The sequence below is a fragment of the Vulpes vulpes genome, chromosome 4, assembly GCF_048418805.1.
Source record: "Vulpes vulpes isolate BD-2025 chromosome 4, VulVul3, whole genome shotgun sequence".
NCBI lineage: Eukaryota > Metazoa > Chordata > Mammalia > Carnivora > Canidae > Vulpes > Vulpes vulpes.
Window position 1 is genome coordinate 134,785,656 of NC_132783.1, and position 17,250 is coordinate 134,802,905.

Below are 17,250 nucleotides of genomic sequence, written 5' to 3' on the forward strand. Positions count from 1 at the left end.
CAAGTCCTATTGATTCTATTTTCTGGGTGTTTATATCCTTTTTTCAAACCCTTTACAAATTGCTTAGCTTAAACTTTTACACTGATGGAGCTACTGATGTAGGTTTGTTATGTCACCACCCTGCTACCTCTCACCCTGTGCATGGTACCCAGAATGATCCAAACATGCACATTTGATTATGTTACCCAGCAATTTAGGGTCCTCTATTACCTAGAGTCTCTAGTCCTCAAGTGCTGGTATGTGGCATAACTCATAGATCTGGACGCTGACTTCCGTTCAATTCATTTTTCACCAGTCATTCTTCATGACTAACACTCTAACTATAATGAACTAGGCAAGGTTGCCTTAAAAAGTCAAGCTATTTTATTTTTAATATTCTTTGCACAGGCTGTTCCTCTGCCTGAGAAACATACTTCAGGCACTGTGCTAAAAGATAGTATTATTATACCCATTTTATAGATAAGTAGACTGAAGCTTAGTGAGGTTAAGTATTTTTCCTGTTGTTGTTATCCTACTAATCATTTTTGTGTCTCTGATCACCGTATGTTTCTGATTCTACTTATAAATATATTTCTATAATCTACTTTTCTGTTTCTTTTGCTATTTCTGTAAGCATTCGTGTTTTTTTTTTCCATTTATTCAACAAATGTTTACTCATGATGCACTTAATGTGTGCCAGATACTTGAAGGTAATCTAGTGGTGCTCTCTCAACATCAGTTATGCGCTGAAGCTGGCTTGTCCAACAGTGAGCCTTTCTTCCCTATTTGCTGTTCAGTGACATCATTTTGGAGCTGAAGAATGGCCAGAGATCAGAGTTTTGGAGAGCCAGATGTTGAATACCTGCCAGTCTCCTCATCCCATCTCTTAATGTTTCACCTCTTAGGTTAGCCTCGTGGTTGGATCTCTTATTTCATGATCGCTTCTTAAGCAAGAATAATAAGACAAGAATAATAAGACTGTCCCCATTTTAAAACACAGACTTGATATGTGTTTTTCCACTGTTAACAGCTTATAATCAAAATTCCTTATTGTGGTACATATAACCCATCTTAAACTGGCTGCCTTTCCATATTTATTTCCTATCGCCATTGCATTTTATACTCTGGCAATACTAAGTAGTATACTGATTCTGAACGAGCCCTCTTGTTTCTGATCTTCTAGTTTTTGTACATACTGCTTCCTGTGCTTAGAATGTCTTCTTTATTTTTTCCTTCTGGTAAATTCTGTTCCTCAAAATTTAACAACTAGCTCAGTGTTTGGCACAAAGCAAGTGAGCATCACATTTTACCATTTTATTGAATAAACATTTATTTAGTATTACTTGTTTTAGTAAGCTTTTCTGGAATCTCTCCCTTTCATCATTATAGAGAAAGTTAAATGCTTTCTCATAGTACTTCTTTGGTTACCGTATGCATATATCCATGGTCACATATAACTTTGCATGATCAATCCATTAATTTATAAATCTGTCTCCTCTATTAGCCTATATTCTTAAGGACAAACATCAAGCTATTCATTTCTGTTAAAGTTTTGAAGTTGAGTAGATTGCAGAATAACATATAGTTAACTGAAAATTTGTGTAGGGCCTATTACTTCTCTTAGTGAGGATAGCAAAGGTTATGCTGTGATGCTAAATATATCCCTAAATTTAGTGAGTTTGCATGATAAAGTGTATTTCCCACTCACACACAAGTCAGTGATGTTGGGGGCAGTTTTCTAGGGCATCTCTCCTCTGTGCAGATGTCCAGGCTCCATTCTGCTTCTATATTTTCAGAGAATTCCATCTGTGCCTTCCAGGGCTTATCAGAGGAGGAGAGAAGAGGAGGAGACATAATATCCCACATATCACCTCTTTGTAGAGTTATTGACTCTAACTCTGAGGAAGATTTGGAAATATAGGGCCAAATGCTGATATTTGGAGAACATTAACAATCTGAGCCACAAAACATTAAAGAACATAGTAAAAAGAAAATGATATTATCAGGTGGCAGAGTTGTGGGAAGCTTTATGGCAGAAATGGGGCTTAAGCTGAATTTAAAACAAGGTTAGAATTTAGATAATGAGAGAAAGAAGAGATTCCAGTCATTTCTTGATCTAAAATATAATTAAGCTCTGACTTCATATAAGATTATTTTCTAGCTTCTATATAACTTTCAGATTCATAATTTTACTTATGCTGTTTGATATTTTTTAAAAATCTAGAGTATAATGAAAATTCATTTATTTAGTTTAGTGTAGAATTTTCATTACAAACTCAGCAGGGGCTTATGGTTACTAATCAAAGACTGTTAGAACAGTTTAGGCAACATTTAGGCCTGGAAGTTTGGGAAAAAATGTCATGTTGTGGAAGACCAGTTGTGTTAGTAATGCAAAGGACTGGATCTTCTACATAAATAGTCCAATAGTCCATTAGTGCATTTTGCTAGATATAATCTTTCACCATAGAGAAAATGTGTCTGTCTCCTTGTGCAGTCTTGATGCTCTACTTCTGAATAAGCCAATTAAGCTTTGGTTAGCTCAACTAGACCATTTTCCAAATGGTAACAAATAATGATACCTCATCTTGTATCGTGCTTTCAAATTGCAGAGCAATTTCATATTCACCACTTTCTTTGATTTTTATTGTGGATTGGGTAGATATCATTAAATCTCATCTTGAGATGGAATAAATTGAGGTTAATTGACTTTCCCAAAGTAACAAGACAGACTACTAGTATTGGAAACAGGACTGGAATCTATATTTTGGGATCCAAGCAGGGTCATTTTCCATATCATATACCTACCACTTTCATTATCTTTTGATGTTGGTAAAATCAAACTGTGTCCTGGTTCAAATTATTATTGAAGCTTCACAAGGAAAACTGACTTCTCTAGAGTCAAATATTACACTCAAATAAATGATTTTTTGAATGCTGACTGAATTTAAAAAATATAGCAAAACAGCGAATTGTTAGAGGGAAAAAACAACAGATTAAAATGCTTAAATGAAGTCATTATTTCCTTTAATGATAGAGTTTCTGAAAACAGTTTATATAACTTTTACTATACCTGAACTGTAAATCTCATGACTACATCTGCTTGCTTATATATCAACATCTATTCATTATTATATACTGACCACTTATAATATGTTAAGCGTTACAGTAGACATTAGAGATTCAGTGGGGAACAATATAGAGTTTGTACCATTACAGAGAAATTATTAGGAATTGCAGTAATTGCCAAGATGGGGTTAGTACAAGAGTGGTGAGAGAATGTGGGGGGAAGGGACCCCACAGAGTCCACCGGGCATAAAGACTTTTCTTTGGAAGTGCCCTGAAAGACGGGCAGGATTTAGGTATGCCACAGGACTGCCCCTGAGATGCAGCATCATGAGGAAGGTGCCATGTTGGCTCTGCCTGGAACCCAGAGAAATATGTAAACTCTTAAACAGTTCAATTCTGATAAGTCTGCAAGTGTATTTGTCATGTAGATATAGAGATATTAAGAAAAAGAAACAAATGCTTTTTATAAGAGTCTTAGAGCAATAGTTCTAAAGTTCTAGTGTGAAATTCTGAAATTCAAAATCACCGAAGGCTTTATTATAGCAGATTGCTTGACTCTAACCTTAGAGGTTTCTTTTTGTTGTTGTTGTTGTTGTTGTTTTGTTTTTGTTTGTTTTTCATTCAGTGGATCTGGGCTTGGTCCTTGGAATTTGCATTTCTGACAAGTCCCCAGATGATTCCAATGCTGGGATTCCAAGGACCACACTTAAGCAGTCATGGAACAAAGGATTAGGATTTGTATGTTAGTGACTTTCAGCTTTACCTTTGCCATTTGCCCTTAGCATACACTCTGAAAGCAATTAGTATTTGTTACAAAGGTTCTTCACATGGTCCTGAATGAATAAATCAATGAATCTAATTAATTATCCTCCATTGGTTACAGCATTTATGTGGATTTATGATTAATTCAGATTCATGAGGAATACACAAGCTATAAACTATAAAAAATGACTTTTCTGAAAAACTGCAACTGGAAGAATTTACTAGATTTGCTGGCTTTGTATCTTGACTATATTTTTAGGGCAACTGATTGAAAAAAATTATTTAAAAATAGGGAAGAGCTCACTTGGATATTTATAACCTGACAGGTTAAAACTAGCACAACAACTGAATGGGAAATTGTGACTCTCAAAACCTACACAGACAGTTTCTAAGAACTCAATGAGCTAATTTATAGCAAATTGTACTAAGAAATCTGTGGTTCTGGACAAGAACTCTTATAGTTGAGATATCTTCCTAAAAGGGTTAACACATTAAATTATCTACCCCCTGAAAAAAATTCTATTAAAGGGAAGCTATATTTTCATCACTATAACCTACAGATACTTCTTCCCCTAGGTGTTTCCTGGCAACAACTGGAAGCAGATGGAGGGAGGGAAAATAAGAAGTCTTGGCCTTTACCCAGACTCTGATGCCTTTAGTACCTTCTCCCTAGCTTCACTTGTTTAAAGGGCCTAATTGGGCTGGGAGGAGTAGAAAGAAAGAGCCATCATCCCACTTGATTCAAAGGTGGAGTTGTAGTTCACAGAGGCTGGCTGGTTGTGCTGGGAAGGGAATGTCTGTGATTCTAAGGTTCCGATCCATTTAACTGAGCAAAGCCTTATGGACTGGAAGGAATGTCATTTAGGGGATTGTTTTAAACATGGGAGGGCAAGTCTAGAAAGATGTTGAAATGTAGAAAATCCTAACTCAGTACAAGGATAGGGACACCAAAGTGATAAATCAGATAAAGGAGGGAAGAAAAAGTACCTGGGTACTTTTCACCATCTGCTAGTGAGATTGCTCTCATTTAATTCCACCAGCAATCCCGTGAGATCGATGTTAGTATCCCCACTCTACACAGGACAGCAGTGACACTCTGAGTCTCAACAGAGCACGTAAAGGAGCAGGGCTGGGATGAGACTCCAGGATGTTGGACCCCAAAGTCTGGCCTTATTTCACCATACCAACCTAAAACTTTTCAAGTAAAGGCAGGCATCACCATTGTATAGCTCATAGAAGATGAGTATCAGAGAGTGTGGATAGCTAAAATACCGGAAGGGATTTGAGCAGTTTTCATGAGAGCCAGGACCTTTGACTTAAACCAGAAAAATAATTAAACCACTTCTACACAAGACTCATACTTCGCTGGTCTCTTGGAAACTCCTTCAGTTATTTCCTCTGCTTCAGACCTAGGTTTGTAGTAATATCCTAGATTTATTTATTACCATGAAGGCCTGCGCTTAAGTGATCAATTCCCCATCTGTTACTGATTTCTAAAACACAAACATGACTGAGTCTTATTGCCAGCCACCAATGGCCTGTCATACTCTCACTTGGGACCTCTCCTCCCCAGAGTTTGCCTCATAGGATTGCTCATTTAGGATCCTTCCTGAACTTCCAACAAAATATCATTACTAGCTCATGTCTAAAGTCTAGTGCAGAGTGACAAGAGCATCTCAGATGGCCATTTTTTTAGGGCAAAATTATGAACAATATACTAAAAGAGTAACATGAGCCTTTCCTTTTTTTTTTTTTTTTTTTTTTTTTTTGCATGAGCCTTTCCCAATTAGCTAGTTCTTTCTCTTACTTACCCTTTTCTGCCTTGGACTCCGTTTAAATACAAGATTTTTTTGACCCACATTCCATATTGACTTGCATCCCACATGCCACTGTGCCTTATGGAATAAAAATCTTTGACATTTTTCCAAGGGAGCATCTCTCTTAAGCAATTAACCTTCTAATTCAGGAGGACTCTTATTACTCCAGTTTCCATATCACTAGTTTTAAGAAACATTTTTAAAAAGAATGTCACCATAATATAAAGCATGCAGCTTTGTGAATAAGCATGTAAATCATTTTTGTAAATAGCTATTTACTAAGGATGAGCAGCAATTTGTGCTGGGTGGGAGGTAAAGAATGAGATTTCATCATTTAGTGGTGAGATACACATACTTCTCAATTATCTGTGCTAATGGGGACAATGATAACAAGGGTAATGGAGTCCATAAGAAATCCATGGTGGAATTTAAATCAGTCCTTTTGCTGCTTCTTAGTAGTGATAGAAAACATTTTGCTAGAGTGAAAATTTAGATTGTTTATAGATTTCAATTACTATGCTATTCCAGTTCCCATTTTTTTTCTCAACAACTAAAAGTTGGATACATAAACAGATAAGGGCCTTGCTGCATTTTGAAAATAAAGGTACTTTAATCAGGCTGTCTATGAATATATAATACCCAAACAATGGCCTGTTTTTTCCCTCTGTAGAGTTGAATAAATGTTGGCATTTGGCAAACAAAGCAAATCAAACACTTTTACTAAAATTAGCAGGGCATTTACTAGAGAAAATTCAGTGATGTTATCCAGAAATGAAATGGATTGAATTTGTTACGACTTCCCTTAAACTCATATAAAGAATTATAGCTGCAGGTGGTAGGTATTCGCCAGTAGTTGGCTCTTTTCCTATTTATGTCAAGAGTTTCGAATGAAAGACTTAACATCCTCCAGATAAAACCACCCCATGCTTTTAATTTTTGCTTTTCGTATACAAAGGTATGACTTTACTGGATAGCATAAGTGTTTCAAAATATTACGATGAAAATGTTATAGAAATTAACAATTTAAAATAAGAACAATAAAGTAAAAACCAAGACACAAATGAGCCTTCTCCCCTAATATCGCATCTGCCTTCTATTCCATTCATATGTAATTAAAACTTTAAACACATTTATTTTAGTTAGAATACCTTTACCTCCTGAGCCCAGAGGTTCAAAGAGCTTCACTCCTATAACCTGGGCAAAAACAACCTTGTAGCCTCAAACAACTTTAAATTTGAGAGGCCTTAATGCATCTCCTGAAAAATCCCATGTGTTCAAAGGCTCTTGTGCGAACTCCAGTCTGTTCCCTCTGGCAGCAGATCCGTAATTAGGAGCTTACCCCACACATGAGCTAACACCTTTCTGGAGAACTGTCTTCTGCTAATTCCAGCAAGATTTCTAATTTGCTACATATTTTTGCCAACCACATCAGTAAATTTTCTTCCTCTTCCAAGTCAGAACAGAAAGATATAGAAAAACAATACAGCCTCCTATCTCTTTTGAGCAGACCAACCCTCTCAGTGTTCTGAATGTTTTGCAACAGAGTTTTCTGAGTGGGAAAGATACCATATTAGCCTGATTTTGTTCTTTGCTATTTTTCTTTTGGATTTCTCTCACTTTTTTCCCCTGTGAATGACTTAATTAACACTGAATCAGGATTCTTTCCTGGAACTAGAACTCCTAGAAGTGTTTAATAATTCACCCAGATTTGTAACTTTTTATTCAAAGAAACTTTTCTTTACACTTCATTCTGTAAACATGTTCTGATTGTTTATGGTGCTAATCAAGCTTCCAAAGACTCTACCACAGAGAGACTTAGTTGTCTAGTATGGTAGCCATTAGTCTCACGTAGCTATTGAGCCCTTGAAAGGTGGTGAGCCTGAATTGAGATATGCTATACATGTCAATACATACTGGATTTTGGATATTTGAAAGCCCCCCAAATCTCACTCACAATTTCTAATGATTACCTGTTGAGATGGTAATATGTTTTTAAAAAGATATTTATTTATTTATTTATTTATTTATTTATTTGAGAGAACATGCATGTGCATGAATGTGCAAATGGGGAGAGGGGCAAAGGGAGAGGGAGGGAAAGAATCTCAAAAGACTGCTGAGCAAGGAGCCCAGTGTGGGGCTCAGTCTCACATCCCTGAGATTCTGACCTGAGCTGAAATCAAGAGTCATCTGCTTAACCGACTGAGCCGTCCATGCATCCAAGATGGTAATATTTTTGATATATTGTGTTAAATAAAATATATTATTAAAATTAATTCACCTATTGCTTTGTAATTAAAAATGGCTATTAGAAAATGTAAAATTAGATATGCAGCTATGATTTGTGGCTTATCTTACAATTCTGATGCTTGGCATTGATATAGACAGCAGCCCCACCATTGTGAGAGCAAAGTTCAGGATGCTTTGACTGGAGCTGCTATTCTAGCATGGACAAAGAAAGAAAAGTTATCTGGGGGCAGGGGGATCCTCTTCAGATGTGTCTCAGAGGACAGGGAAGAACCACTTAGGTGGGAAAATGAGCCAGGTATATTCCAAGAAGGGGGAAAACGAGCAAGAGTCAAGGTTTAAGGTGGCTGGAACTTAGAGCATGCATTGAAAGATGATAGCTATAACAAGGACAATTTTAGAACAATCTGTTAATCCAAAGCCTGTCTCCCTTAAATAGGGTGTTCATATCACAGAGTTTTTTTCTGTTCTAGAAAAAGAACTAATGATACCAAAGAGGAAGCTTACCTTTACCCTACCCAATTTTGAAAATTGTGGTGAGAAAAACCCAGAAATAAGGGGAGCTCAGGCTCTCAGATCCCCCACTTTACTTCACTTATGAGGGTGCTTAATATTTCCAAAAGCATGAGGGAAGCAAAGACTCTTGGGGGCTGGAGAGGCCAATGACATGTTTTCTCAACAAGAGCCCCCCATCCTTAATAGCTTTCAAGCATCTCAGGAAGACAATAGGCTGGTTTTCTGGAAGGGGAACGGCGAGACAGATGGGCCTGAGAACATCCAGGGGCCCAACATGACCTGGCATAGGATTGAAGGTTCCAGAATGTGGGCAACTTGCACAGGGCAGACAGCCAGGTCCATGTGGACCAGACACCTTGTTGATCCTTTAAGCAGACCTGACTAGATATTCTCCAACAGGGGCCAGTGAAGATCCCTCAACACACCCTCCCCAAATGCCTTGGTGTCATGTCAAACAAGAACAGGGGAAACGGAGTGGGGAACAGAAACCTAGAAGCTTCAGCATTTATCCTAAAGGGTACCAATGGAGGTAAAGTTTGCCCCTAGACCCAACTATCTAGCAGCTTGTGGGGATGATCAAATACAGTTGTCTCCCCTTATTGAAGATTTATTTATGAGAGAGAGAGAGAGAGAGAGAGAGAGAGGTAGAGACACAGGCTGAGGGAGAAGCAGGCTTCATGTAGGGAGCCCGATGTGGGACTCGATTCCAGGTCTCCAGGATCACGCCCTAGGCTGAAGCAGGCACTAAACCACCGAGCCACTCAGGGAGCCCCAAGGAGTACACATTTTAAACCTCTAGTGGATGCCTAAAACTGTGGATAGTATCAAACCCCATATATACTATGTTTTTCCCTGTACATACATACTTATGATAAAGTTTACTTTATAAATTAGGCACAGAGATTAATAACAATAATTATGAAATAGAATAATTATGACAATGTACCGTGATAAAAGTTATTTGTGTCTTCTCTGTCAAAATGTCTTACTGTACTCATCCTTCTTCTTGTGATGACATGGGATGATAAAACGTCTAGTTCATGTGTGGTGAATAATGTAGGCATTGTGAGGTAGCCTGTGACCATCAGCTTCCAGGCAGTGGTTGACCATAGGTAATGAAAAGTGAAATCCTGGATAAGAACCACTGTATAAGAAAGAAACTACATTTTCTTTGGACATCTGAGTATAGCTCATGGCTGTCGCATGTAGCAGAAGTTAGAATAGTTTCTCCTTTATTTTTTATTAGAGAATAACAGAAAAGTGCTAAATACAAATGTATGTGATATGTGCATTTTTATATTGTTATAAGTATACATACCATTTGAAGAAAGATATTAACTAAAACACATAGAAGAGAAAATATTTAGTGGGAGTAAAATGAGGACAGAAGAATAAATTTATGGAGCATAAATAGCATATTTATCTTACTATGTGGATCTTTATTTCCTTAGTATTTGTGTTAAATCAGACAAAATTTCCTTTAGTATTTGCCTTTGTACAATATAGAGTGGGGGAGAAAGGGGGTATGGAAAGAAGGATGGATTATTTCTCTGTCTTCTAAATATGTGTATGTTTTTAGTTTTTGTCCCTCCAAAATTTGAAGTAACAAAGGAAAATGTCATCAGGAAATAGTAACTAGGATATGAAGAGACCTATAGTGCATACATCCAGGGTGACTTTCCACTTCGTAGCAGTTTGAATGGCTCTTTACAGGATCATGCACTTGGTAGCAAATGCGCTCTTGTTATTTGGAGTATCTGAGGGATGTTCTCCTATCGTGTATCTCTTCCTTTGATTCAGAAAGCTATCTTACTAGCTTTCCAGTGATTCCTCTTTACTTTAGTTAATTCAAATTGGTTTATGATTAGTTGTAACCAAAAAAGTCCTGACTAATGCTTGAGTACTTAATAACCAAAACAAATACATTTTTAAGTATTTTAGAAGGATAGACTCACATATAGGCAACGCAATTGACAGATGCATAGTAGTCAACAATGCTTTAGATTGTGCTATTATATAGGAAATGTTATTCATGCATTATCCCCATACTTTAGCCAGGAAACATATTAGTAACCTAGATCAAGTTACTAAATAAATATGAACACAATAAAACAATTTAGTTTTATACCCCAAGATTGCCAATGAAATTGGATGATAAGTATCAGTGAGATTTTATTAAGCTCCATTCTCTTCTCTAATGTCTTTATTATATAAAGCAGCATCTCAACTTTGGTGGTTTTTGCTTCTTTCCTTTTTCATTGTCTGTCTATATGAAGAAGGCAGGGGTGGAGATTGAGAGGGTATGTATAGATGTATCTGATTAAAAAAGTTTCGAAGAGAAATCTCAAATGTGGTCCAGTTTAGATAATCACTTGCACATCTCCTCTGGAAACTTGTCTCTAGTTTAATATGTAAGAATTCTAAGCTTGGGCAGTGCAAAGGCTGTAAGTATTTTAAAACAGTTTTGTTTTTTATGTAATTTTCAGCTCAAGGATCTGCAGCAGCTTTCTCTCTTATTTATGCTACCCTTCATTTAGTCATTTAAATAACTATGCTGCAGACTGTTGTGTTTTCATTTTCATTTGTCTCTCTATATTTTTTGTTTCTTCTTTAATTTCTTCATTTGCCTCAATATTCACAAATCAATCAACATGAAACAGCACAATAACAAAAATGAAGGAAAAAAATCACATGAACATTTCAATAAATGTAGAAAAAGCATATGACAAAAGTCAACATCTGTTCATGATAAAAATTCTTAACAAAGTGGGTATAGAGGGAACATACCTAATATAAAAAAAGCTGTATATGAAAAATCCACAGCAAACATCATGCTCAATGGTGAAAAACTAAGAACTTTTCTTCTAAGATCAGGAAAAACACAAGGATATGCACTCTTGCTGCTTTTATTCAACAGTCTTAGTCACAGCAATCAGACAAGAAAAAGAAATAAAAACATCCGTATTGGTAAGGAGGTAAAACTATCACTATTTGCAGATAACATGATACTGTACATATAAAACTCTAAGGACTCCACCAAAAAACTATTAGAAGTAATACACGAATTTGACAAATTCGTAGTGTACAAAATTAAAAAATCAATTGTGTTTCTATACACTAATAGCAAAGTAGCAGAAAGAGAAATTAAGAAAACAGTTCCATTTACAATTGCACCAAAAAGGATAAGATACCTAGAAATAAACTTAACCAAAGTGGTTAAGAGTATGGACCCATACTCTGAAAACCATTGATGAAAGAAATATTCCATGCTCATGGATTGAAAGAATTAAATGTTGTTAAAATGTCCATCCTACCCAACGCAATCTGCAGATTCAGTGCAATTTCTATCAAAATACTAATAGCATTTTCACAGAACTAGAAAAAATAATATTAAAATTTGTATAATACCACAAAATACCCCAAACGGCCAAGCAACATCAAGAAAGAAGAACAAAGCTGGAGGTATCACAATTCCATATTTCAAAATATACTACAAAGCTGTGGTAATCAAAGCAGTATGGTGCTGGCACAAAAATAGACACATCACATACATTAATGGAACAGGACATACATTAATGGAACAGGATAGAGAGTCCAGAAATAAACCTATACTTATATGGTCAATCAATCTTTGACAAAGGAGGAAAGAATATACAATGGGTAAAAAGACAGTCTCTTCAATAAATGGTTCTGGGAAAACTGAACAACAATATGCAAAAGGATGAGACTGAACTACTTTATTACACTACATACAAAAATAAACTCAAAATGGACTAAAGATCTAAATATGAGACCTGAAACCATAAGATTTCTAGAACAGAACTGGAAGAGAACATAGGCAATATTTTTTTGACATCAGCCATAACATTTTTCTAAATATGTTTCTTATGACAAGGGAAACATAAGCAAAAATAAACTCTACACCAAAATAAAAACATTTGCATAGCAAAGGAAACCATCAACAAGGTAAAAAAGCTGAATTGGATATTTGCTAATGATATATCTGGTAAAGAATAAATGTCCAACATATGTAAAGAACTTATACAACTCAACATAAAAAAACCCCAAATAATCTGATTAGAAATGGGCAGAGGATCTGAACAGATATTTTTGCAGAGAAGACATACATGGCCAACAGGCACATGAAGAGATATGCAATAACACTAATCATCAGGGAAATGCAAATCAAAACCACAATGAGATATCACCTTACATCTGTCAAAATGGCTAGAATCAAAAAGCAAGAAATAACAAGTATTGGCGAGGATTTGGAGAAGGAACACTTATGCACTGTCGGTGGGAATGTAAATTGGTACAGTTGCTGTGGAAAATAGTGTGGAAATTCCTCAAAAAATTTAAAATAGAATGATATGATAATTCCATTACTGGGGTATTTACCCAACGAGAATGAAAACACTAATTTGAAGATACATGCAACTCCATGTTTCTTGCAGGATTATTTACAGTAGCTATGATAATTACGATACAAATTTACAATTACAAGTTTACAATAATTGCTTACAATGTATGGAAACAACCTAAGTGTTCATTGATTGATGAATGGATAAGAAGATATGGTACATATACAACAGAATATTACTCAGCCACAGAAAAGCATGAGATCTTACCATATGTGACAACTTGGCTGGACCTAGAGGCTATTATGCTAAGTTAAATAAATAAGAGAAAGACAAATACCATATGATTTTACTTACATGTGGGATCTAAAAAAACCAAACAAATGATTTAACAAACAAACAAAAAGCAGAATCATACTCCTAAATACAGAGAACAAACTGATGGTTGCCAGGTGGGAGGGAGTAGAGGGTTGGCAAAGTCAGCGGGCGGGGGGGGGGGGGCACAATAGACTTCCAGTTATGAAATGAATAAATCATAAGAATAAAAGATACAATGGGGCATAGAATGAATGATATTGTAATAACATTGTTTGGTGACAGATGGTAGCTATACATGTGGTGAACACAGCGTGATATATAAACTTGTTGAATCACTATGTCGTACACCTGAAACTACTATAACATTGTATGTCAACTATATTTCAATTAAAAAAAACCAGAAACTATGCTATAGATGTTGGCTTGTCTACCAAGGGAGGGGGGTGATGAACGTTGGGTGCAACTAGACAGGCTTGTTGGAACTGTCAACCTCTCTCAGTGCTTCCCTCATACGCCCTGTCTTCCATGCTCCTTTACCACATGTGCATTATCCTGCTGGGATAATCCTGGGCTTATTTTTCCACTGTTCCTTTCAATGGTACTATCAGTTCATCAGTTCTTGACTTTCAACAAGGATAATTTTATACATTTTAATTTCTAGATAGCTAGGTTATTGATGAGGATAAAATTGGTTTTAGAAAGATCACTCTGCCCCTTGTTGCCAAATAGCTATTATGATACACTGTCTGGGCCCCCATGTTGCTAACATTATCCCCAGCAAAATTCTAGATTTTATAATCATGCTTTTCAGAGTGTCCATGTGACACTGATTCAAGTGTTTAGAAATAGTACTGGAAAATAAATGGCCATAACAAGCTCTTATGATCAAAATGTCCCAACATCTTTGGGGATTTAACTGAATAACAAACATATTGCAAATTGTTATTTAAGCAGTGCTTAAAGAACTGCATATTTAAAAAAAAAGAACTGCATATTTTTAATAGTAGTTGGTCTTGGGATCTATGTTTCCAAGTCACTAAAACATCTTTGTGTTCACAGCTACTGTTTCACTGCAGTTTTCTGTCAAAATATTTAGAAATAACAAAATTCATCTTTATTATAGCTTAATTTAGAAGGTTTGGCTCTTTACCCCTTCTCCTCTCTACCTTTTTTGAAAGAGAAAGGATTATCTTAAAACTACTGCCTACACTCATGGCAAGATATTAACATATACAGTTATATTAACAACTATCCTTAAAAGTTTGCCAAATAACAATCACAGGTGAATGAGATTTTAAAGAAATTGAGTACTCAAAGTTGTGATCTTCAATTATCTTTAAAAGCTTTGATGTAAACCTCAGTTGACTAAGAAGGAAAATGAATAGACAACTTCTGACCACCTGTCAATTATATCGTCAATATAGTAAATACCGTAAAAGTGGTACATGACATAAAAATGAAGAAATTTGTTTGTCCTTGAATTGAAATTGACATGGAAACTTTTATATTTGTGTTAGGGAATGGAACTAATTTATCTTCTACCCCAACTAGAATAGGAGACATAGAAAGGGTAAATGTGACTTGCGGTCTGCTGGCTAAAAAAGAAATGGCCAATTCACTGAAAATTTATTTATGTCAATGTAATTATTTATCATGTGTATGCAATATAAAGAAGTGGATTGGTTACTATAATTTCTATTCTTTAATACATTGAGGGAATAGTGTGAAGACATATTTATCCATTTAGATGTTTAAATTAACTGAGGCAGAGGTGCTTGGGTGGCTCAGTAGGCTAAGTGTCTGATCTCAGGTCCTGATGTCAGGTCCTAGGATCAAGCCCCATGTCCAGCTCCCCACTGAGTGGGGAGTTTGCTTGTCCCTCTCCCTTTAACCCTCCCCTTGCTCCTGCTTGCTCTTTCTCTCATATAAATAAATAAAATCTTAAATAAATGAACAGAGGCATATTATCTTAACTCTGCAAGAATAGAAACATTCTATTACAGCAAAAAGCCCAAGGTAGCCAAGAGGCTGTTCAACTTAGGATGTTGATCCCATTTATTTCCTAACACTCTGAGGACAATGCATAGGGAACTTTCTAATAAAATCTCCCAAACTACTTTACTGGTATATTTAATGGCATTGATGTTTATTCATTCAAGCAGTGAACTTAAATACAGTGCCTGGTATGCACATACTGCGTTAAACAATTGGAAGTGGTATAAATATGAGTAAGATATGATGCCCGCTGTCAAGGAGTTTATGGCATAATAGCACTAGAACTCAGTCCAGTGTTTGGGACTCAGTAAATATTCATCAAAAACATTTGGGCAATAAAAAAGGTGCCCAAAATATTGTTGACAAACTACATGGAAGATTTGAGTAAGGGTTTAAAGAGTTGATCTTGAAGATGAGTGAATGTGTGCAAAGATTTTAAGGAAATAGGGTTTTTTAGAAACAAGAACAGACTTGCCATGATACAAACTTACACAGTGTCTGTTACTTGAAGAAGGAATGGAGATCGGTTTATGATGTTGGACTTAAGACTCTGAGTGGGAACAATCATAGATGATGATGGTAAATATGGTGAATCTAGAGAGTGTGGTCCTGTTTGGCTCTATTTAAAGGAGCTTTGGAACTACTCTTTGGAATGTAGAAATCCAGAGTAGGTTTTAAAAATAGGAATTGTAGAAGCAGATTTGTGAACTTTAGAAGCAGTGTGGATATAGACTAGAGGGGAAGGTTGGTGTCAGGAAGAAGGATAGAGAATTTTTCAGGAGATTAGAAGGAATATATTAAAGCCGTGACATGATAAAGTTGGGGAGAAAAATGGACAGTTTTGAGTGGCTGACTTGGTGGTTGATTATATATGGGGTACAGGAGAGGGGAGTTGAATTTACCACTATAGCTTTTCTAGGCATGCATTCTTGAGCATAACTGCATAAAATAAATTGGATTAAATGGAAACTATTTTACAATTCAACCTCATGTTTGTTGTTGTTAAAAAATGAATTTGACAGGGCACATTCAACTAAGGACTGATGAGTCATAAATCATTAAGCAATAACCTTGGGACCTTGGTGAATTTTTCACTATTCTTTAGCACCTACTGGAATTCCAGGCTAACATCAAAAGCTTTTTAGGGTTAAGGAAGCAATGCTTCCCATGCTGTAAACATTACATAAGTGCAGGAGTACCTCACACAGTAATTGAAATCACATTTTTCCCCCTTTTATGTGGGGGCAGTTAGCATCTTCCTCCATAATTTAGCACAGAGTAGGGGTTAAGTATATTTGTTAATTTGTGCATATTGCTTGTATCTTTGACAATTAATGGCAGAAGCTTTTAAAAATGATCTCTTAACCAATCTACTGGTTAAATAACACTTAATTCCTTCTTAAAGCAGGCCCACTGTTGCCCAAAAAACTTTGAGTGCCTTGGCTAAGACTACTCTCTAGGCTACTTGCTCACATTGAATCCTTATGAAGAACGAATTGGGCTTGGTCCCAACCTGATAATGTCATTTTAAGTGGTTGTAATGGTTTTGAAAATTAATTACATTGTATTAATAAAATATAAATATAAAATGTAAGGGAGATGATTTCTCTGAAAATCATGTCAAATGCTTTTGAAAGACTCAGTAGATACGAGTTGCTAAAAATTACTATCCAAATAGATGTGAATAAAACATATGTGAAATAAATAGTGAAACTAGAAGATCTACTTCAAATTCTTGTTTTGTTAGTGTTTGTATATTTTTGTTCTGTTTTAAAGAAAACTAAACCAGAAATCATCGATGATGCATTATGGATGAATTTGTTGATGAAAGACAACGGAGAAATCTAATCACTAGTCATATACACACTAAAAATAGTCTTGGCCTTGTATCAAAATAATAGCAAAAGATCTTTGGTTTTGGATTAAATAAAATGTTTATGAAGAATATGCACTATTTAGAAAATTTCTGGTTTATGAAAAATATGCACTATTTAGAAAATTTCTGATTTAACTATTTTAGTTTTGAACAAACTGTCAGGTGATAGTTTCAATGTCACGGACAAGAGATCCAGTGAGAGCAACACATATTAAGGAAGTGTACATTAGCAATTAAACAGAGGCATGGACATTCCTTAATAACTGTTCAAGCACACCACTGGGCTCTAGCCTTTACCATCCTGGCCCTAGATAGAGAC